General features: G+C 37.4%; 1 protein-coding gene across 3 annotated transcripts in view; it reads right to left on the reverse strand.

The window, feature by feature from the left end:
- Positions 1–22,582, reverse strand: part of LOC114053919 (phosphoprotein associated with glycosphingolipid-enriched microdomains 1-like) — a 230,057-nt gene that overhangs the window by 156,416 nt on the left and 51,059 nt on the right. For 2 of the 3 annotated variants that reach the window (XM_027877054.1, XM_027877053.1), the window contains one exon: positions 3,943–4,002. The gene's annotated coding sequence lies outside the window, so the exon portion shown is untranslated. Of the gene's footprint in view, positions 1–3,942; positions 4,003–4,489; positions 4,526–22,582 lie in introns of those variants that run through there. The other variant, XM_027877055.1, reaches the window with a different exon arrangement.

The following is a 22,582-nucleotide window of genomic DNA, read 5'->3' on the forward strand; positions in this document are numbered from 1 at the left end:
GGCAATGACATTTTATGCTCAACTGAGGTTCTGAGAGATGGAATGATTTATCCAGGAAACATCCCCAGCCCTTGTTCCTTTGAGTCCAGCAAACTTTTACTATTTTGTCCTACTTCTTGCACACCTCTTTACAAGTTATTTTGAAGTTAAAGAATAAAAGCATATTGCCCCTCTTCCCCCAAGATAAATCCACAGATATCATCTTATCACACAACAAAGCCCAAAGAAGAGATAATAAGAGTTATTTTGGGCAGCTAGGTGGTGCAGTGAACAGAGTGCTGGGGATGGAGTCAGGAAGACTCATCTTCCTAAGTTCAAATCTGGCCTCAGCCACTTCCTAGCTGTGTGACCCTGGGCAAGTCACTTAATCCTATTTGCCTCAGTTTCCTCATCTGTAAAAAGAGTTGGAGAAGGAAATGGCAAACCACTTTAGTATCTTCGCCAAAAAAATAAACAAACGTGAAAACAAAAATGGGATCATGAAGTCAGACACTACTGAAACAACTCAACAGCAACAGTGTTCAAGACATTATTAGGTGCTTGGGATACAAAAAGAAAATGAAAAACAGTCTCTGCCTTCAAGTAACATACATTCAAGATAACTTATGGGGGCAGCTAGGTGGCGCAGTAGATAGAGCACCGGCCATGGAGTCAGGAGGACCTGAGTTCAAATCTGGTCTCAGACCAGACACTTGACACTTAACTAGCTGTGTGATCCTAGGCAAGTCACTTAATCCCAATTGCCTCGCAAAATAAATAAATAGATAATTTAAAAGATAGAAGTGTGACTAGAGGAAGTCAGGTCAGAACGGTTTCCCATAGGAGGTGGTGACTGATATGGACGTGGGTAGTGTATGGTTTCACATCTATATCCGTGCCAAATGCTAGCCTTCTCTAGTATGGGTTGGGAGGGAAAGAGAAAGGGAGACAGCTTGGAATTCAAAATGTAACAAAAATAAAAAATGTAAAAAAAATTTTAAAAGGTCAGGCCAAATAATATTGTATAGTTTGATGCAATTTGCTTGGTATATCCATGATTATAATTAACTTTGTCTGAAGATAGAAAGAGTAGCCCCCATTAGTAGCTACAGGTCCTTAAAATCTTCAAAGAGACATCAATTAGCCTCTTTGAGAATGAGTCAATACACACTATCACAGAGAGTTAACAGGGACCTTGGAGGTCAAGTTCAATCTACTACTCCACACAGGAAGAGATCCTTATAGAGGCCTTTGTTGTGATGATGAAATACGAACATCTATCATGCTGAAGGAATCAACCCCATCTTAGCCTCTTCCTTGTCCAAAGTTTTTAACTCATTTTTATTAGACCTCTCCTGCTCCCATCCAAGAACAATCCACCCCCTCCCCCTACTATATACACTGTGATTTTTCAGGCTACTGAAGGGAAGAAAACCATTTATGTGTTAGTCCAAATCAGATCTGGTACACATCAGAATTAAATAGGGCTAGTCAAATGTGATAACTGTATAACCAATATAAGTATATGTGTATTTTCAAACTGTATTTTTTCAATGATCCTGGTCTGCTAGCAATATTATTTGAATATATACTCCATTCCCAACTTGTGTATCTAACCCACAATGAAGATTCAGTCATTTAACACAGTCTTTAAAAACAAGTATAAGCCAAGTTACAAGAACTGAATTCATTTCTTTCTTCAGCTAATCTATTAGAATAAGTGGTTCCTGTTTCACTACTCAATCTTCCCTGTCTAAAATCTTATTCTCCTTTAACTTAGTTGAGGGAATTGTCACATTCCCAAAACCACACATTACATTACATTGTGACCTTCAAAATCTTTCTACAAACAGTGGTTTCATAATTTTGTGTAGAAGGCAAAGTGCATTTGCCTGAATAAAAACATTCCCACGGTTTAACCAAGCCTTACAATGTTGACTAGAGTTTGTTTTGTATGTTATGAGGCTGCTCTCAAGAGAAAAAGGAAAATGCAGAGGCTCTATGAGGGAAAGGCAGAGGAACTCTGTTTGAAAGTACTATGTAAAATGACAGAGCTGACACACACCTTCCTGGGCCTTGTCTGCCACCTTTCAAAGAAACTGGCAACCTGCTACCATCCCCAAGCACTCCCACAGTGCTTTATCTTGTGCATATTAACCAGAGTCAAGGTGCATAGCTGTTTGAGAAAGTCTTATCTGATCTCACAAACTCAAGTTAAGCCTGTGGAGTACTTGAGAGAGAAACTCCCCGGAATACTAATCCATTTCTCAGTGCTTTCAAAGTGAGAAGCAAAGATAGCAGCTGGACACAGGCCAATTTTAAGAGGACATTTTTGTTTTCCAGTTGAAATAGGAGTTTTGAGAAACAAAACTGAAAGGCTTACTAAGAAGATATTGACAAAAGTAGGGACATAAATTGATAAATATTTGCTAGGACAGTACAGGTCCTAACAGTAGAATAGATCCTGTACATACTTCATTTTCCAAAGGATTCTGGAAAATACATTATTATCTTTGCCCCTGAGGAATGGGGGGAAAGTGCAGGGAGGGGGGAAGTAATTTGTCACCAAGCCAAGCTCCTCCCTGACTAACAGAAAATCTGCATTTCACAGCATGAAGAAAAAGAAAGTTGAATTTTAGAGAAACGTCTACTATAAGCTATCTAAGGAAAGAGTTGTTATCCTCTTTGCATTGTGGGGGTTAGGGACATAGTGCCCTCCCACCCCACTCCTTCCCATGGTCTGGAAAATCTGCCTAAAATTTTTTGGCCCTCCCTTCATACCAAAGAAGTTTGAATTTTTTTCTTTCTATTTTAGGGGGTGCTGATATTATACAATACATATCTTACGCATTTCTGAGTTTCTAAACTTCTTCTGTGTCATCTGCTGGCCTTTGAGTATCCTCTACGGCTTCCACAAAATTCTCCCAAAATTCCCCTTTAATTTCATAGCCAACTGGCGATATATCAAAATCTCGCTGGGGAAAGTCCTGATGTGGAAGGGATAATTGCATCATTTTCAGTAACTCCAAGTTTTCCCAAGAAGCAAAATTAAGAGGACAAGGACTGCATTTTTGCTTTTCTTTATGTCTACAGCGCTTAACAACGATCTAGTACATGGTAAGGGCTTGATAAATAATATGATGATGATAAAACGAACAACAGCTAACATCTATATACTGTTTACTATGTGCCAGACATTGTGATAACTATTTTTTTACCAATATATCTCACTGGATACTCACATCAACCCTGGGAGGTAAGTGCTCTTATGAGGCAAAAAGAAGTTGAATGACTTGCTCAAAGGCAAACAGCTAGTAAGTGTCTGAGCTCAGAACGGAGCTCAGGTCTTCTTGACTCTGGGCCCAACAATCTATCTACTGCAGCACCAGCTGCCTCTATGGCTGTTGCCATCACCCACTACCCCTTACCAGTGACACAGGGGCTACCATGAAAAAAATCCTGGAGCATTTAGAAAACTTACTGGCTCAGAGCTGGAACAAAAGCATGGATTGTAGAGTTATAGATTCTAGGCTTGGAGAAGCTGAGTCCTAAAACAGCTGCAAAAGATCCTTACTTTTGGAAGAAGCATTGACCCAATTACTGGTTTATAAAAGCTGAAGAACTTTTTTTTCTTGAAAAGAACTGTTTCCCCTACTGCAAAGTATAACGGAGATGTCTCAAGGCGTGTGCCATTTTTCTTGACGCACTTATGATTTAGTTGAGAATTAACTGTTGAGAAAGGAGCAGTCCCTTCCCTGTAGAAGGTATTCCTAAAGTCTTAGTGTAATTTTAATCTATTAAAGCTTTATTAAAGTTTAAAACTGCACAAAGACTTTTGGAACTGCCTCTAATCATAAAAACTCAACCCAGCCCAGGTGAGTGTCTCTATATCAATTATCTGATGTTAGCATATAACATTAGGTTAAAAGCCAGTCAGCCTTAAAGAAACTGCTGCATAATTACCTGGAAGTGTCTTTGCCAAAGCTCACATTGTATTCATCTGTAATAGAAAGAAGGCATCATCTGGAGTGAAAACACAAGAAAAAATCTGTCACAATCCTGAATGTGTGGAACCGATAAATGCTACATGAGAAAAAGTGATTGAAATTCTGACACAGTTAACAGCAACATTAAAGAAAACTGTGGTTACTTTTGGAATTTAAGTAGGAACATTAAAGGACAAAAACAGAAACATTTTCTTATATTCATAGAGTTATATGTACATATGTTAATATTGAGATATTCAAAGAAATAAACAGTGAAGTTTCAAAAACCAAATGCTCTATCATTAATTAATATTTTAGAAGCAATACTAGGCAATTGAGAGTGGGGGGACTTGAGAGTCAACAGTTCTGGGTTTGATACCTAGCTCTCATACTAACTGTGTATCCATGGGCAAGTCATTTCCCGTTCTTAGACTTAGTTTCTCAAACTTAGTTTCTCCATCTGTGAAATGGGGATAATAATATTTACTACCTGTCTACCCAGCAAGTGAATGAAGAATATTTACAGGCCAGGTTTCAACATGCTTCCTGTAGAGCTTGTCCAATAGTATGCAGGTCCAGGACAATACAGATGGACGATGAGCTAAAAGAAAGCGAAGCAAGGGTGGGATTGCTTTTTTTTTTTTGGAGAGGGGGTGGGGGAGAGGCAGGCAATCAGGATTAAGTGACTTGCCCAGGGCCACACAGCTAGTAAATTTGGATTTGAGAACTCAGGTCCTCCTGACTCCAGGGCCAGTGCTCTATCCATTGTGCCACCTAGTTGCTTTGTGAGATTGTTTTTGAGAAACTGCTGAGCACATTTTACTGACCCCAAGCTTTCTGTGAAACCAAAGGCTCATCTTCCCAACACTAACATTTTATCAGTATTGCTATATGGAAGTGACTTGTGGGACAGCACTGCCTCCAAAGAACTAAAGATGTGTATCAAACAGAGGGCAACAAGGAAGGTGCATGGTGAATATGACCCAACTACAACCCATGACCAATGAGGAACTCTGAAGAGTAACAGTAAATGACTCATTAAGGAATTAACTGGATGACCTGAAAATAAGATGGGCTGCTCAGTGAGTGATAAATAACAGATAGCTACAGTCATTCACCGAAATGTCAAGGATTGTAGTTGTTCATCCTTCATTGCTGAAGAGGACCAATGACATCACAGGATGGTGTCGACTTGAGCACGAACTGGATGTAAGTAAGGCAGAGTTGCACGGAGTCGTCAGCCTCACTCTGTCTTCCAGAGTCACTGAAGTCCAGTGGCAAGACAAAAGTCAGGATGACTGGTAATGCCCGGGGGTACAGAGGGTGACCGTGGTGACTCTGATAACTGACCAAGCTCTAAGCGCTCCACAGCACCTGCTTCAGCAACTTTCATGGCCATTGGACAAATTGTTCTCATCTGCCCATTCTGCCAGATGCTGAGGGCATAGGGGAGGGGTAGACATCTCTCTTATTCACCATGTTTGAGGCCTGCCTCCGACCCTCAGCCTAGTTAAAGATGGCTTTACTGGAGTGTGGCTGCTGTACATGCTTGTGTACAACTCCTTGGAGCCATATGTGAGAGTTGGGTGACAGGTAGACACCAAAGTTGGATAAGCAGCCCTGAAAGGGGTGCTAGTCCTCCTCGAACACCCCATACACTGATACCTTTGTGATATTGAAAGAAATCATGGAACGATTTTAACATGTTGGTTGTATTCTTCTGTGGCAAACTTTTGTGAATACATGGACAAAAATCACTCCGGTCAGGGAGGCATGGATAGATTACAATGTCTTGTTGGAAGGAGCCCTCCAAATAATGAGATCATAGATCCATTTGAGTATCTGAGCACCCTCTGGCAGGGTTGTCTTGGGGAAAGTGTAATGGAAATATGAGCTACAGTTATGAAATATGGCTATGGTAGCTCAAAAAGCCTTTCTGGCTTTTTAGGCCAAGTCTCAATTCTGACAGACTGTTTCAGATTTAAATGTGCTTTTTTCCTTGATCTTTTCTGAAAACTGATGGAACATTTCATAGTTCATGCTTTTTTAGGGGGCTAATCCCTGGCATATTCCTCCCTGTGACATCAGAGATGGGAAATCAATTAGTCTTTACTGAGTAAGACTCCTACCCAGGGATGTGTTAGAATCAACTAGTAAATTATTAAATTTTCATTATGAGCATTTACACCTCTGAAACTTGCCGCAAACACTACAAATCAGGGCTTAATTCACTGTCCTGTTGATTGTCTACACTTAACAAAGTATGGGAGAAAATGGTACTATTATAGATAAGCTTAGAAGTGCATCATTCACTTTATTTAGTTACTGGGAGGTGCTGATTGTTAAATATTTACAAGCACACCCCTGTTCCTGTTCCTGTTTTTCCCTCTAAAATCCTTTTTGCTGAATGACTATATTGCTTCCTTTCTCTTGTTCTGATGTGGGAGTGTGAGGTGCCCTGCTACATAGTGTACACATTGCTGCCCCATCCTTATATTCTCTGCCCTGACTGTCTTATCAAGCTTTAAACTTTCCCTTGTGAGAGCTAAAACATCATTAAATAGTTACATAGGTCATTATATATCATTATATAGGTAAAACATATCATTACATATAAGGACTAGCTGGTCTGATTCCTTTGTGTAAAATCCTTTCAGTCCCCAAACTGCTATGATGGATTTGAAAGTCCATCTCTAACTACATTCATAGCTTCTATGTCTGTTCATACATTTATCCCACTCATTTGTTATTTTATCCCTCTATCTTGGGACATACTAGCTAGATTTCTTTTGAATGTGTTTCCTACTTAAAAAAAAAAGTTACAGTATCTATAATGGTTTAATTTTCCAACGGCAACTCTAATTCACTGTTTTGGAAAGATAATCCCCAAACAACAATTCCATGGTAGTGATTCTGCTAATTCTTGTACTGTATAAAATAAAAGACATGCCACATACTTCCATCCCCTCCCTTACAAACCACACACAAAGAGTTAAATGGGTCAAAAACACATAATAACTAGTACAGATTTTCTTAAGTAAAAAGTATACTACTACAAATCAACAGTTTTCATTGCTATTTCTAAATGTCAATATTTTAAAAGTACAGAGAGAAAAGTTTTTCTTAGAAAGAGAAATAAGAGAAAGCACTGTTACTAGAAAAAAAAAATAATAAATAAGGAAAAGTTGACGTGGTACCCAAGCAAGAAACTTCCTAGTACAGACACTTGCTGACTTACAAATGTCCACACAGGCAGTCTTTAACACCAATGTGAGATGTGCTCTAGAAGACTGTTTCTGAAATGACTTCAGACCTTCATTGAATATAAGCTCCTTGAGGGGAGAGACTTTCATTTTTTTGTCTTTGGATCATCAACACCCAGCACTGTGTGCCAGGCACACAGTAGGCTATTAATAAATGCTTACTGCTCACTCTAAATGAGAAACCCTAATGCCTGCTTCTCCCCAAGGACTGCTCATCTAGAACCTAGGCCTTGTGAATTACCACCAGCAATTCAAAAATCCTTTAAAGAGCTGAAGAAATGTGAATTGTTGGAACAAGAGGTGTCTCTATTCCCATTAATGAGGAGGTGGAATAGGTGGAATTGTCTCTCATCCTACTGATGGGGCTTCAGTGGACAGAGATGTAGCTTTTGGCATCCCAAATGAGAACTGATACGTTTTGTCATAGAAACTATTGTACATAGTGTAGGTTCTATAGTATTATGTGTATGGTGTTATATTGGGGTCCATGAATATCACACCCTGACAGATTTCAGGGAATGCATCAACTCGAATAGGAAATATACATATACGTGTACACACACACACACACACACACACACACACGTGTATCAACAAAATTTATTTCCTTTTAAAATTCCATATATTTTATTTTATTATAAGAAGGGGTCGGTAGGCTTTACCAGATTGCCAAAGGGATCCACAATAGGAAAAAAGGTTAAGACCCCTACTGTAGAGGATATCAACCCAATTGGAAGGAGGAAGGGCACTGTGTCTCCTTGCCAGTTTAATCCTCCTAGGAAAAATGTCAGTGTAATCTTCATGGTACTCCTCTTTTCTTCTGAGTAACTCAAGGGTTAGCCTGCTGGCTTCTCCTTATGCTATCAACCCCTGCTACTTCTGACCCAGGTTTCTTCACCCACTCCCTTACCTATTGTGGGACAGAATGTATTTTGACAGCTTCTGCCCCCTCTATCCTTTAAGGATTTCTGAGGATTTTTACTTCTAGAAACAATGAGAAACAGGTGGCTGAAAGTCTTTCTTTCAATGCAGCCATCCCTCCTTTCACCTACACCTTAACTTAAAAAAAAAACAGTCATGGGAAAAGGCAAAAGACATAAAGATGAAAATGATGAGTCTTTGGCTACAAAAACTACTAAAGTAACATTCATCTACATTTGAAAGGAACACTCAGTCACTCAGTCGCCTGTACATTTCATTGAATAGCAATTAAACCTCTAGGGTGATGGTGATGGAGGGGGTGAAATGGGGAGAGATTTGAAGAGATGGGACCCAGGGATGCTGGATATGGAAGGAACCTTGGAGCTACAAAAGGAACTATGGTGAAGTAACAAAAGCAGGAGTGGAGGTGGAGGTGGAGGTGGGGAGGAAGCTGTGGCCATAAATATCCTGTTCTGCCTTTCCTGCAACGGAATTTCAGAATAATCCAAATTTACTTTTAGGACCCTTCCACCTCTTTTTCCATTTACTGTTACGATACAGAACAGTAAGATTTAGAATCTGAAAGGACCTTAAAGATCATACAGCCCAAACATCTCCGGGATGAGGAAAATGAGGCACAGAAATTATATGTGTTGCTCAAGGTAACAACTGTCAGAAGCAAGATTTCAGAAACCTAATGTCCTTATGCTGTCATAAACCCCATCTTGAGTCACTGCCAACCCCAAATCAAAATTTTTCTTCCCTTCTACTCAGTTAATCTGTTATGTATTAGGAAAAAAAGCAATCTAACTAAACTAATTCACACTGTGGTAGGAATGACCCAAAGTTTACATTTCTAAAATTTGCCTTTTTAAAAGAGCATGTATGGTTAAAGGAAATTTGCCTCTAATTTGTGGGATTTTAGGCAGTGCATAAAACTTATTCTTAGTCTTACAGTGGTATGTGATGAAATAGTTTGAGGTAAAAAGGCTATTTCTCAGTTATTTCTGCTTTTTATACTTCCTTCCCTTTCCCTAGTTCTAAACTCAATTTATTTAAAAGCCCCAAACATTTTCACAACTGCAGGCCACTCTTACTATCACAAGTTGTAGGTGGGATAGTAGGGAGATAGGAATTCAGAAGTCACAACTCCATTTTCTAAGTAGGAGCCCAGAGTCACCAATGAAGCTTCCCCACTCCGTGTGCTTGTTTCATAGTCAGCATGCTCAAACTTATCTCCTCAAACCTTTTTCCCCAAAAGCTCAGAGGTATAGTAACTCTGATGATACCTTAATTTCTAAACAAATCCCAGGGTCAACCATACCAGACCTCATTCATTCACTGACCTCATTCATTCATTGGTTCACTTTGCTAGGACTGAGCAGATTTGGAAAACGAAATAGCCAAAGTAATCTAGGTTACTTCTGTTTTGGTAAAAGCAAGGAAAAAAAAGTGCCATGTGCTCATATAGTTTTAAAACTCAAGCATCCCTAAAACAAGATGATGTAGGAGATTATGTGCAAAATGTATTTCACTTACGGCAGCCGTATTATCTACTGGTGTCTGAAAAAGATTGGGTGACTTGGTAACACTGTAAATAAGCTGGGTACACATTGAGGACCCAAGGAACAACAGGAATCTTCTTTGGCCCCATCTGTTCAAAACGGCATTGAATACAACTCTAGATATTTCACAAAGGGTATCCAACATGGCTGTCTAAAAATACATTCTAACCTTCCCTGAAACAACCGCATGGATGGAATACAAAGTAGGTTAGAATTCTTTTAATTCTTCTATCCCTTCACTCAGTGCAGTGACAAGTTAAATCTTTTACATAATTCAGTGCCCAAAATTCAGCAAGCAGATTACTACGTACAGATAAATTTCTATTATAGCACACAGATGCAAATTTTTTTTAAAGTTCATAGTAGTATCACACATTCAAGTTTAACAACTACAATAGCATGCAGATGCAAAAATAAACAAAAAATCCATAGCGGTGTCACACATTTAAAGTTTAAAACTGCCCACCAAATTATCTACAAATCACTCCATGGAGAACATACTTAACATATCTGTTTATCATCTTTGCTTCCGTACCACAGTCAACTTAACAAAAGTAAGAAAACATAGGCAGCTCTCTGTGACACTGCATGGTGAAAAAAAGGGAACTGAGCTTAATGAATTTAGGCTTTGCCTTGGGAATGGGCTTCATTTTAAATAACTCAAGTGTATTTTTTTGTTACTGCATACATAAGCATTGGATAGGAGAATAACTGGCCCTTTGATTTCTTGGTATAGAAAACTCCAATCAATGTGCAGGTTAGCACATTGTCTGTTGCTGACAGTCTTAAGACAGTTGCCTAGGGCAGATGAGAGATTAAATGACTTGCTCTGGGTCACACAGCAAGATTGAGTCAGAGGCAGTATTTGTACCAAGGTTTTCCTGACTTGGAAGCCAGATCTTTTATCACCTATGGCAGAGTGCCTCATCAACATTGTTCAGTCGTTTCAGTCATGTCCAACTCTTTGTGACCCCATTTGGAGTTTTCTTGGTAAAGATACTGGAGTGGTTTGCCATTTCCTTCTCCAGCTCATTTTAGAGATGAGGAAACTGAGGTAAACAGGGTTAAATGACTTGCCCAGGGTCACACAGCTAGTAAGTGTCTGAGGCCAGATTTGAGCTCAGGAAGATGAATCTTCCTGACTCTAGGCCTGATGCTTTATGCACAGCACCACCTAGCACAGTCTTTCACAAACACTCACATATGAAACAGTACAGAAATACCAACACATTTAGATATTTTTTCTTCTATACTTCCATTACCCTAAACAGTTCATAGAAACATTAGGCATGCCAAATCATTTCTGCTCAAATACATAAAGAAAATATTACCATATACCATATATGCAATCTGCTAATGGAGAAGGGAATAGAATATATTTGTTGTGTCTAAGACAACATCTTTGTAAACATCACCCTTACAAATATTAACGGATTGTGGGAGGTCATTTGATATTTAAACATTGGTTTCAGCAGCTTGAAATGATGCATATATAATTCAGTGACTGCCACTCCTATTCTGAACTTGAATGAGTAATCACATTCAGTCCACCTGGAAAAAATATTCCACGTATAATTTTGCTAAAGAGTTGACTGGAGAGACAATTGTGAAAAAACAGCCTGGCAAGTCATTATGAGTACCCATAAATAGGTGAGTGGTGACTTGGTTTAATGAAAACTAGTAACTAAAATCCATTGACCTGTGCTTGCTTCCGATAATAAAACAGCAGACAAGAAATGGGACAACCCTTACAACATGACTTAAGAAGTCAGCTTAGAACTTTTTTTTTAATTATTAACAAGAATTTAAGAACTTTTTTAAAAAAATTAATCTGTTCCTCCCACTACCTTCTCTCCATAGATAATAATTATACAGTGCTTAGCATAGTGCCTGCACATAGTAAGCACTATATAAATATTGACTATTAAGCAAATTTTTAAAAAAAAATCTCAAAATGCATACACATATTCTGGCAAAACTAATTCCCAATTAACCATGTCCAAAAAACCCAGTATATCTCTTTCAGTATTTTAAATTCATTATCTCTCTGTCAGAAAGTGAGTGGCATGTTTCATACTGATAATTCTAAAGTCTTTCAAAGGTATTTTCCCCTCTTTATTAGTGTTATCATTATATAAATTATTCTCCTAGCTCTGCTTGTTTTGCTCTGCATCAGTTCATAAAGATCTGCCCAGTTTCTTCTCAAATTGTCCATTTCATCTTTTCACATGGGACAGTAACATCCTGTTTCAATTTCTGGCCACTATGAAAAGAGCTGCTAAAAATATTATTGTATGTATAAATCCTTTTCCTCTTTCGTTGATCTCTCTGGGCTAGAGGCCTAGTAGTGGTATAGCTGGATCAAAGGGTAGGTTCTGGGCATGGTTCCAAACTGCTTCCCCAAATGGTTAGGCTAATGTACGGCTCCACCAGTGTACCTGTTTTCCCATAACCCCCTAACATTTGTCATTTTCTCTTTTGCAGTCTTTGCCTGTCTGATAGGTATAAGGTGGAACCTCAAAGTTTATTTGTATTTGTCTAATTATTAGTAATTTAGAACTTTTTATGTGATTTTAAAAATGGATAGCTTGGATCTCTTCCTTTGAAAATTCTGTTTATTATATCCTTTGACCATTTGTTTATGGGTGAATGGCTCTAAGTCTTAAATTTGAATCAGTTCTTTATATGTTGTAGAAATGAGATCTTTATCAAAGAAACTTGTGGCAAAGATTTTTTTTTCAGTTTTCCTTCTAATTTTTACTATATTAGATTTGAGTGTGGAAAACTTTTTTAATTTTATGTGATTGAAACTATGCATTTTATCCTGTGTGATCATCCCTATCACTTGTTTAGTCATGGATCTTCCCTCATCCATAGATTTGAAAGGTAATTTTTTCCTTGCTTCTCTACTTTCTTTTTTTTTTTTTTTTTGGTTTTGTTTTGTTTTTTGTTTTTTTTTTTTTTAGGCAATTGGGGTTAAGTGACTTGCGCAGGGTCACACAGCTAGTAAGTGTCAAGTGTTTGGTCTGAGGCCGGATTTGAACTCAGGCCCTCCTGACTTCAGGGCCGGTACTCTATCCACTGCGCCACCTAGCTGCCCCTCTACTTTCTTTATATAACTTTTTATACATGTAATGCATCCATTTGGAGGTTATCTAAGTATGTGATGTGAAGTGTTGATCTAAACCTACTTTCTGCCAGATTGTTGTGCAGTTTTCATAGTAGCTTTTGTCAAATAGTAAGTCTTTCCTCCAGTAACTGGAGTCTTTGGGCTTATCAAACATTGTATTACCATCTTTGGTTGTTTCTACATATTCTAAGTGTAATCTATTCCACTGATGAATCTTTTTTCTTTTTTTTTTGTTTTAAACAGGGTCAAATCATTTTAATGATAATTGTTGTATAGTAAAATGTAAGATCTGGTACTGATAGCTCTTCCCTTCCTTTCCATCCCCCCCCCCTTTATTACCTTTGAGACTCTTGACTTTTTGTTCCTCCATATGAATTTTCCCCCTAGTTTTGGGAATCTGATTGGTACAGCATGAAATAAGTGAATTAATTTTCATAGTACTATAATTTTTATTATATTGGATCAACCTACCCATGAGTAATGAATATTTCTCCACTTATTTACGTCTATTTTTCTCTTGGAAGATAACATTCCCAAGCATTGTGTAATTTCTGTAATTATTCTGAATGGAATTTATCTTTCTAGCTCTTCTGACTGGGTTTCGTTGGTCATATATAGGAATGCTGTGGATTTATCTTATATCTTGCAATTTTGCTTAAGTTATTATTTTAATTAGTTTTATTTGACTCTATAAAGTTTTCTAAATACACCAACACAGAATCTACAAAAAGTGATCATCTTGTTTTCTCTTTGCCTATTGTTATTCCCTTGGTTTCTTTTTCTTGTCTTATTGCTATATCGAGCATTTCTGGTACTATGTCAAACAGTACTGGTGATAAGAGCCATCCTTGCTTTACCTCTGACCTTACTGGAAAGTCTTCTTACTTTTCTCCATTACAACTAATGTTTACTCTTGCATTTATAAAATATTATTTACAATATCAAAGAAAGCTAAGTCAGTCAATGAGTGCCTACTATGTACCAGACATAGTGTTAAGTGCTGGGGATAAAAAAAGGCAAAAGACTCTGACCTCGAGGAGCTCACAACCTAATTGGGGAGACAACATACAAACAACTGTGTCCAAACAAGATATATACAGGAAAAATAGGAAATAATCAACAGAGGAAAGGTAATGGAATTGAAAAGGATTGGGGAAGGCTTCCCATAGAAGATGAGATTTTTAGCTGGGACTTGAAGGAAGCCAAGGAAGTCAAGAGGTGGAGGAGTAGAGGGAGAACATTCTAGGCAAGGGGAAGCCAGTGAAAATACCTGAAGCTGAGAGGCAAAGTGTCCATTTCAAAAAAGAGTAAGGAGGCAAGTGTCACTATATGAGAGTACATGGTAGGGAAGGTGGTTATGAAGAACTCTGAATGCCAAACAGAGAGGAAAAGTCCATTTATTCCTACAATTCCTTGTTTTTTTTTTAAATAGAAATGAATGCTAGATTTTGTCCAAACAGAGCATTTCTTTTATTCTTATGATTACTTGAGTTTTAATAGGAATAAGTGCTAGGTTTTGTCAAAAGTCTCTTCATAATCTATTGATATAATTACATGTTTTTATTATTTATGTTATTAACATGATTTATTATATACATACTCTTCCCTATGTTAAATTAACCTGGAATTCTTGGTACAAACCCAAACTGGTCAAAATGTATAATCTTTCTAAAATGTTGTTTTAATTATTTGTTAATATTCTATTTAAAACTTTTGAATTAATATTTATTAGTGATATTGGTCTACAGTTCTCTTTTTCTGCATTGTCTCTCCTTGGTTGAGGTATTAAGACTACATTTATATGATAGGAATTAGAAGGGTTCCTTCTTTTCTTATAGCAAATAGTTTGTGTATTATTGAATTCCTCCTTTGAGTGTTGATAGAATTTACTTGTGAATCCATCTGGTCCTGGTATTTCTTTTCTTTGGCGGTTCATTTAGGGCTTATTCAATTTATTCTTCTGATATTGGTTGCTTAGTCTATTTCTTCTATTAATCTGGAGATTTACATTTTTGTAAGCATTCATCTATTTCCTCTATGTTTTAGGTTTTATTAGCATACAATTGTTCAAAACAGTTTCTAATAATTTCCTTTATGTACGATCAATTTAGAACTTAAGATATAACTTAACCAGCTAAAATTTGGGAATAACAGTATTTATCCCTGCAAAACATATTTCACAGGAATATTGCAAGAGGGCTGTGTGTTCAAGTGGATAAATTACAGGATTTGGAGTCAGGATACTGAGTTTCCTGTCAGGGTTTCAATTCTGCCTCAGAAAACTTGCTAGCTGTGTGACTACAAATAAGTGACTTTACTTCCCAGATCCTCAGTTTCCTTATCTGTAAAACGGGGAAAATAATACTTGCCCTATCGTTCTCGCAGGGTTATGGGGAGAGAACTACTTTGCAAATCTTAAAACGCTATAAAAATGTGAATTGTTGCTATTGCAATTATTAATAATAATAACAATAACCAGATAAATGTGACAAACCCTTAGAGCTTTTCAGAACAAAGTGCTACAGAAGAGAATTAATGAATCATTCTGGGATTATGTGTAAAATGCAGATGGTCTAGAGATATAACTTTACGGCAAGCAATAAATGAGACACAGAGTGCCACAAAACATTAAAATTTTTTGCCTATGACTCAGGTGTGTCATATTATGACAAGGTCACATTTTTTTCCCCCTTAATAGGTAGATGAGAGCAAAACCAAAACAAAATGAAGAAACATCAACAAAAACTTAAAACACTAATCTCACCTGTTTTCTGTTTAGTTTTGTTTTTAAATACCACTCATGTTCAAGGAAAATGTGAAGCAACTCTTGCAAGCTGACTTAAATATGGTGAAATAAATATATCTCCCTATATGTGTGTATCACACACACACACACACACACACACACACACACACACACACTCCCCAAAATAAAGTGTCTGTACAATGAATTTTTGTTTTGATTTCTAACTGAATAAAATGCTCTGGATTTATATGAACATTAATCATCCAATGATTTGCCATCTCATCTGCCTGCAATTTTGAAGATTTACTGTGACAAATTCAAAGTCCTATGAAGCTGAAACCAAGGCTTCTGAAAGTCTAAGTCACACAACAGGGAACTCTTTATATATGGTGGCTACAATTGGAAGGGCAGCTATGACAACATGGAAAGGGAATGGGACTGAGTCCTGGATTTACTCCCTCACCAGCTGTGTGATCTTAGACAAGTCACTTAATTTCTTTGAGTCCTAGTTTCCACATCTACACAACCTAACTCAGAATTAAAATGCAGATCAAAAGAAATAGTATACCCAACATGTGGTGTAAGTCTTAAAGCTCTACACAACTGTTAGCCATTATTATTTTTGGGGCATGTAGAAAGAACACTGGATTTAACTCTGAGAACCTGAGTTTAAATTTCAGCTCTGATACTTATTAACCGTGGGACCTTGGGTACCAGATTTTATTTATTTATACCGAAAGATGAAAAAGTGAAACCCAGATGATCTCCCTTTTAGCTCTAAAATTCTATCACTTTATGATTCTATATATATATATGTATATACACATATGTGTGTGTATATATAATATAATAATATTTTATATAATAATATATCCTATTAAAAGAGTATTTCACCTCTGTACCTTGAAAAATGTGTGAAAAATAAGTGCTACTCTTGATGGTATAAGAGATCTGAAAAATTCACACATGCTTTGCAGATGGAAGTATTAATAAATATTTAGCTGCAGAATGCAAACCAGATGTCCAGTGAATGGAAGCCAGGCTGAATCTTACTTTATTCCCTGACATCATTAATGGTACATAAAAGGTATTAAGCATCCAAGTGCAGATGGTACTATGCTGCAAGCAATTACAAGTCAAATTAAAAAGATATAATTCATATCCTTCAGGATGCTGAGTTTAAAAAAAACTCAGATCCACATATCATTTGAAATAAAGAATTTTTAATGACACATCTGAATCTTTTAAAAAGATTTTTTTTTGCCTACACACACATTATTTTTATTCCAGTGTGACAGACACACATTAATTTATCTCCCATACTGGTACTAGTAATGATGCGGAACATCTGTTTATCTTTTTCAAAGTTAACATTGGAAATAAGAGCAATTTCATTTTGAACTTCAACTCATCATGTCCATAACCCTTCAAAATGATTCTTCCTTGTCCCTTTTCCAAAATGACTGGATGTACATTTAGAATGTATGTTCGTTTTGATAGGAGAGAGCAATGGATGACAACTTCTAACTATTCCTTAATGCATTTAGAATACACACAGTCTAGGAAATTTGGCTGTCAAGCATAATTGCCTAAGTCACAACCATTTTTCACATCAGTTTACATTCATTTAAAGGGCCATAATACATTGTTGCAGTGCTGGTGGCGGGCAAAGGACTACTGCCCAATAAGAATCTTCCCTTCAATGTACTAAACTAATGGTCACCTAATCTTTGCTTCAAGACTTCCAGGCTCTCTGAACAGCATCAAACAGGAACTAGGGCCTACTTCTAATGCTTAAGGCAGTAGCCTACATGGTTTGATTTATGTGATGTCCTCTAACACAAAAGATTTAAGAAAAAAAGGCAGAGGGACCAACCAGCCTGATGCATTGCCTAAAACTCCCACCATTAGAGCCACTCCTTGTGGTCTTTGTCTGGATTCTGCTACTAAAATTCCTGCAATAAATGGTTTTAAGTCTTCTCATGCTTTAATATACTTAAAACCAATGTCTACATTAGCTTCCAGAGTTTAGGAGTTCCTAGAAACATTTTACCTTTCTGATTCTCATGTTATGTTATCTGTTTAGAGTTAGTAGTTTCCAAAGCTTGTCTTCCCAATCTTGTAAATGAGAGTAAGCTGTGTAAGTACCCAAGAGAAGTAAATATGGTGCATGGAATGGTGTATCATTCCCTGGAAATGTTAGACACATGGGATAATAAATAATGATAATAACTGCAAAATAGTACACGTGTCATTTCATTTGATCCTTACAGCTCTGGAAGGTAGATGCTATTAGTCAGTCAACAAGTATTTATTAATCAATTATTTGGGGTGCAATTGGGGTGAACTGGATGTATGCAGTGTTCAGGAGGACCCTCTTTGTTTCTAAAAAAATGTTTTTGTTAACCTTCTTCCCTTCTTATGTCTGATACTACTTTATAATACAAACTAGGGGCTACTATGGCTTTTTGCATGTTATTCTCAATCCCTGGAATTTCCTCCCCCTGCCCTGTTGAAATGCTACCCATCCTTTAAAGCCTAACTCCAATGACACATCTCTACTATGCCACATTCCAACTATTGATAGCTACCTTCCTTCCTCAGACCTTGCAAAACATTCTTCACATCAATTCTCATGTACTTATTATGCCAGATTAAGTATTAGATGTCTGTTTATGTCTTGTCTCCAATTCAATTTTAAGCTCCATGAAAACAGAATATTAGCTAAATTTTGTAGTTTTCCCAGTGCCTACGATATGCTATACACAGAGTAGGTACTTAATAAGATTGCAACTTTCCTATGGTCATACAGTAAGTGGCAAAGCAAAGACGTAAACCAAGCCCTTCTGACTCAAAATCGAATATTCCTTCCACTACTTTAAGAGAAGACCTAGGTAACTTTGTCATACCATGAAGGATATTAAGATTACACTGATGATAGAAATGAGAGGCAGGTAATACTAGGTTGGTTAAAGGATAGTGCTAAGGTTTTGAGGAGCTAGAGTGGGCAGATTTTCTTATACGAATGTCATCCTAGGTGAGACATCTTAATTTCACTAATAAATTCATAGAATAGCAGACTTCAAAGGTGCTTCAGAGACCATCTATTTCACCCCACACCCGACTAAGAATTCCCTTGATAGCATCCCCAACAAGATGAACGTCTTGAAGATTCCAGATAAGGGAGGAAATCCTATCTTCCCTGGGCATTTTGTGCTATTTTGGGACAAATTTTCCTTATGTCAAGAAATTAAGTGGTTTAAAACATTTATTTTACAAATGTTGTACCCTTAATACTGGATTTGAATATAATTGCAATTAAGGGTACTAAATCTGCTCCTCTGTAATTTTCTCCTGTCACTTCTAATTTCGCCTTCTGAGACCAAGCATAGTAAGACAAATGCCTCTTCTACATGACAAATCTTTAGATACTTGAAGATAGCTGCTATGTCTCTCTACATCTATAGAAACACACTAAACAGTTCCAATTTTTTAAGTTATCCTCATGCCATCGTTCCCAGTCCTTTCACCATTGTAATCATTTTAAATGCATTAAAAGTTGCTGAACATGTGGTCTGTCCAGGACAGAATTAAGTGGGACGATCATCGCCATCATTCTAGACACTATGGCTGTCCATGCAGTCTAAGGGTGATCCACAGTGGTTAAAATCCACTAAAGTCCTGATACTTTTTTCTGACGAAATACTATCTAGCTATACTTCCTCTATATTATACTTGAGAAATGGAAGGTTTAAAAAAAATTTGTTAGGACTTTATGCTTTTACCTATATAAATTTTTATCTTATTAAATTCAGTCCATTGTTCTAACCTATTGAGATCTTTTTGGATTCTGTCATTCAAAGTGTTAGCTATCCCTCCTACTTTGTGCTACCTGTAAATTTGACAAGCACATCAACTATGCCTTTATCTAAGTCATTGATAAAGAGCAGAAAAGTAAAGAGTACAGGTGGTCACCAACTTAAATGGCAGACAATATATGGTCCTTGTATACCAAGAGACAACCAGGAATGGTAGTGAGAATTCACTTTGCCCTACCCAGTAGAGATTTTACTCCCTTATTCCTTGCCGTTCTCTTCTCTTGTCTCTATAGACCTCAGCTCTGATCCCATCCATGCCTTGATCCTCCCATCCTCTTTCCACCATTTCACTTTTGACTTCTTCTAATTTCAGTCAGAAACATCAAAGCCCTAGTCCTGTCTTTTCACTGACCTTAATTTCCATACTGCACCCCACTTCCACCATTCCTATTGCTTATCTCAAACCTCCCCAACCAGGTTCCACCCTGCAGAGCCTTTCTCCAGACAGAGTAGCCATCAGTGTTTGTAACTGCAGGAGTTGCCCCTATACCCCACTCCAACCCACCCCCACTTCCCAACCACCTTTTAGGTTTTAAACATTTCTAGCCTAAATATCCATTTCCATGTGATGGACACATTGCTATAAACGACAATTTGCTATTACAGTACTACACAGACTAAACAACCACAATTTATATTGTTTTGTGGGGAAAATGCACTGAGTTTTGATGGCTGACTCAGAAACAAAGCTTTTAGATTATAACCCAAGATGGAGCCTGCATATATAGCTAATAAACTATAACACATGAAAATGGCTAATGTACATCTATGACCAGTCTGTGGGAAACTTTGGGGCACCAGTTTGCTCCAGTTCAGAACATAGTTTGCATATTATTTTTTCACAAATTTATATAGTGAGGCCAGAAAGCCCTAATTTCATGTCTACTTAAAAAAATTTTTTAATTAGGGTACACAATTGCAATTATCTTCAAATCCAGTACTAACGGTGCCACATTTGTAAAATAAGTTATTTTAAACTTATTTTGAGCCATTCAATTTAATTTAAATCAAACTATTTGCTCACCAACCCTTGTGAGAATCAAGAATAAAACTACTTATTTTCTCTGTTCTAGGAAAAAAAAAAAGTTGCCAAGACACCTCTTTGGTGTTCCCTTCCCCCAATACCTGAATAGGTCAAAGCTGTGCTTTTCATTTTATCTCACATGGAAAGAAAGAAAACTAAACCTGAAGCAAGCAGATCATTTGATAGTCACATACATGTTTGAACAGAAAATGGGCTTTCTAAGGTAAATATCTAAAAGTCCTCCTTTCTTGATATTTATGTATGAAGCCCCAGATACACAAGTTTCTGTGGCTACCCTTTTTTAGGCCTCAAATCAAAGTGCCTAAATTACGTCCCAAGGCTCCAGATGCCTTTGCAGGCACCTTCCTCAACATGAGAGAATGTCCTTATGTTATGACACAGATATCTAGGCAATCTGCTGGTTTAGTGGACAGTGTGCCAGACTTGGAGTCAGGAAGACCTAAGTTCAATCCTGCCTCAGATGAGTCACTTAACATGTCTCACCTTCAGTTTTTTCATCTGTAAAATGGGGATAAGAGCAGTTCCTAGCCCACAGGGTGGTTTTGAGGATCATATGAGGTAACATGTGCAAAGTGTTTCATAACCTTGAAGTGTTATATAAATGCTGGCTATTGTACCAAGCAAAACTGATGAGAAAGAAGAAAGACCTAACTCTCTAAGAGAGGGGTTGGAAGTTGTATGCAGTTTTGTCTTTTTATGCCTTCTTCTATTTCCTATGTTCCCCTTTCCTTTCCATGCCCGAGCTGGCCAGGTCCTTTTGTAGGCATGCTAAGGTACCAACTCCCAATTCTGGCGAGACCTTTGCTAGCATTCAGTCACCTGGTATCCAGTTCTACAGGGCTCAGTAGCCACGTTTTGATAAAAAAGGGAGGCAACCCACCCCTAGCTTTCTATCAAAAGGAAGCCATAGACAACGGATTTGTGTTATTGGATAAAGTATCTTCCTGAAGACCACTCAAATTTCTTCCCGGATGTCAGAGCTCCTATCACTAAGTAAGCCATATTGACCTTTCCAAAGCGGAAGTGCTTGGATTCAGAGTCACAGATGTGGAGCCCAAAGACCTGGATTTGTAACCTAGCTATACTACTTTCTTTTGGGCAGGTAGGTGGCACTTGGATAGAACACCAGGCCTGGAGTCAAGAAGACCTGAATTCAAATCCAGTCTAGGACCCATAACTCTGTTTGCCTCAGTTTGCTCATTTGTAAAATGAACTGGAGAAGGAAATGTCAAACCACTCCAGTGTCTTTGCCAAGAAAAACCCCCAAAGTCACAGAAGAATTGGACATGACTAAAACGGTTACTTTCTAGCTGGCTAGAATCTCAACCAGTTAGAATCTAGCTAGGTAAATCTCAATTCGCTTATTTAGAAAATAGAGACAAAAATACCCACACTACTCAAATGATGATAGCTAACAATTATTCAGCATTTTAAAGTTTAAAAAGCACTTTATAAATACACTCTCATTTTACCCCCAAAACAACCTTGGGAAGTAAGTGCTATTATCTGCAACCTACAGATCAGGAAACTGAGGCAGACAAAGGTTAAGTGATTTGCCTAGGGTCATGCAGTTAGTGTCTGAGGCCAGATTTCAACTCAGGTCTTTTTGACTCCAGATCCAGTGCTCTATCTACTGTACCACCTAATTGCAAAAAAATAAACAAACCAAAAAACCCTTAAAGCTCCCAAAGAAAATTTCCTATCAACACTTGGCTTAAGAAAAATAGCTAACATTTACATTGCACTTAAAATTTTTGAAGACACTTTACCTACATCACCTCATTTGATCCTTACAACAACACTGTGAGGCAGGTACTATTAATGTCCTTGTTTTGCAGATGAGGAAACTGTGTCTTGGAGATGTCAAATAACATGAATAACACACAAAGTTGTTATGAGGACTAAATGAGATAAGGCATTAAAATAATGACATTGTGATATATAAATATTTTATTTTACTACTGCTAGAAAAATTAACTATCAGACACCACCAGTTTTGTTCCTATCACAGAACCCATTCAAATAGAGTAGAACTAATGGTTGTTCAGCTAAGGTCGTGCCACTACAAC

Source organism: Vombatus ursinus, unplaced genomic scaffold (genome assembly GCF_900497805.2).
Source record: "Vombatus ursinus unplaced genomic scaffold, bare-nosed wombat genome assembly UNPS02014812.1, whole genome shotgun sequence".
NCBI lineage: Eukaryota > Metazoa > Chordata > Mammalia > Diprotodontia > Vombatidae > Vombatus > Vombatus ursinus.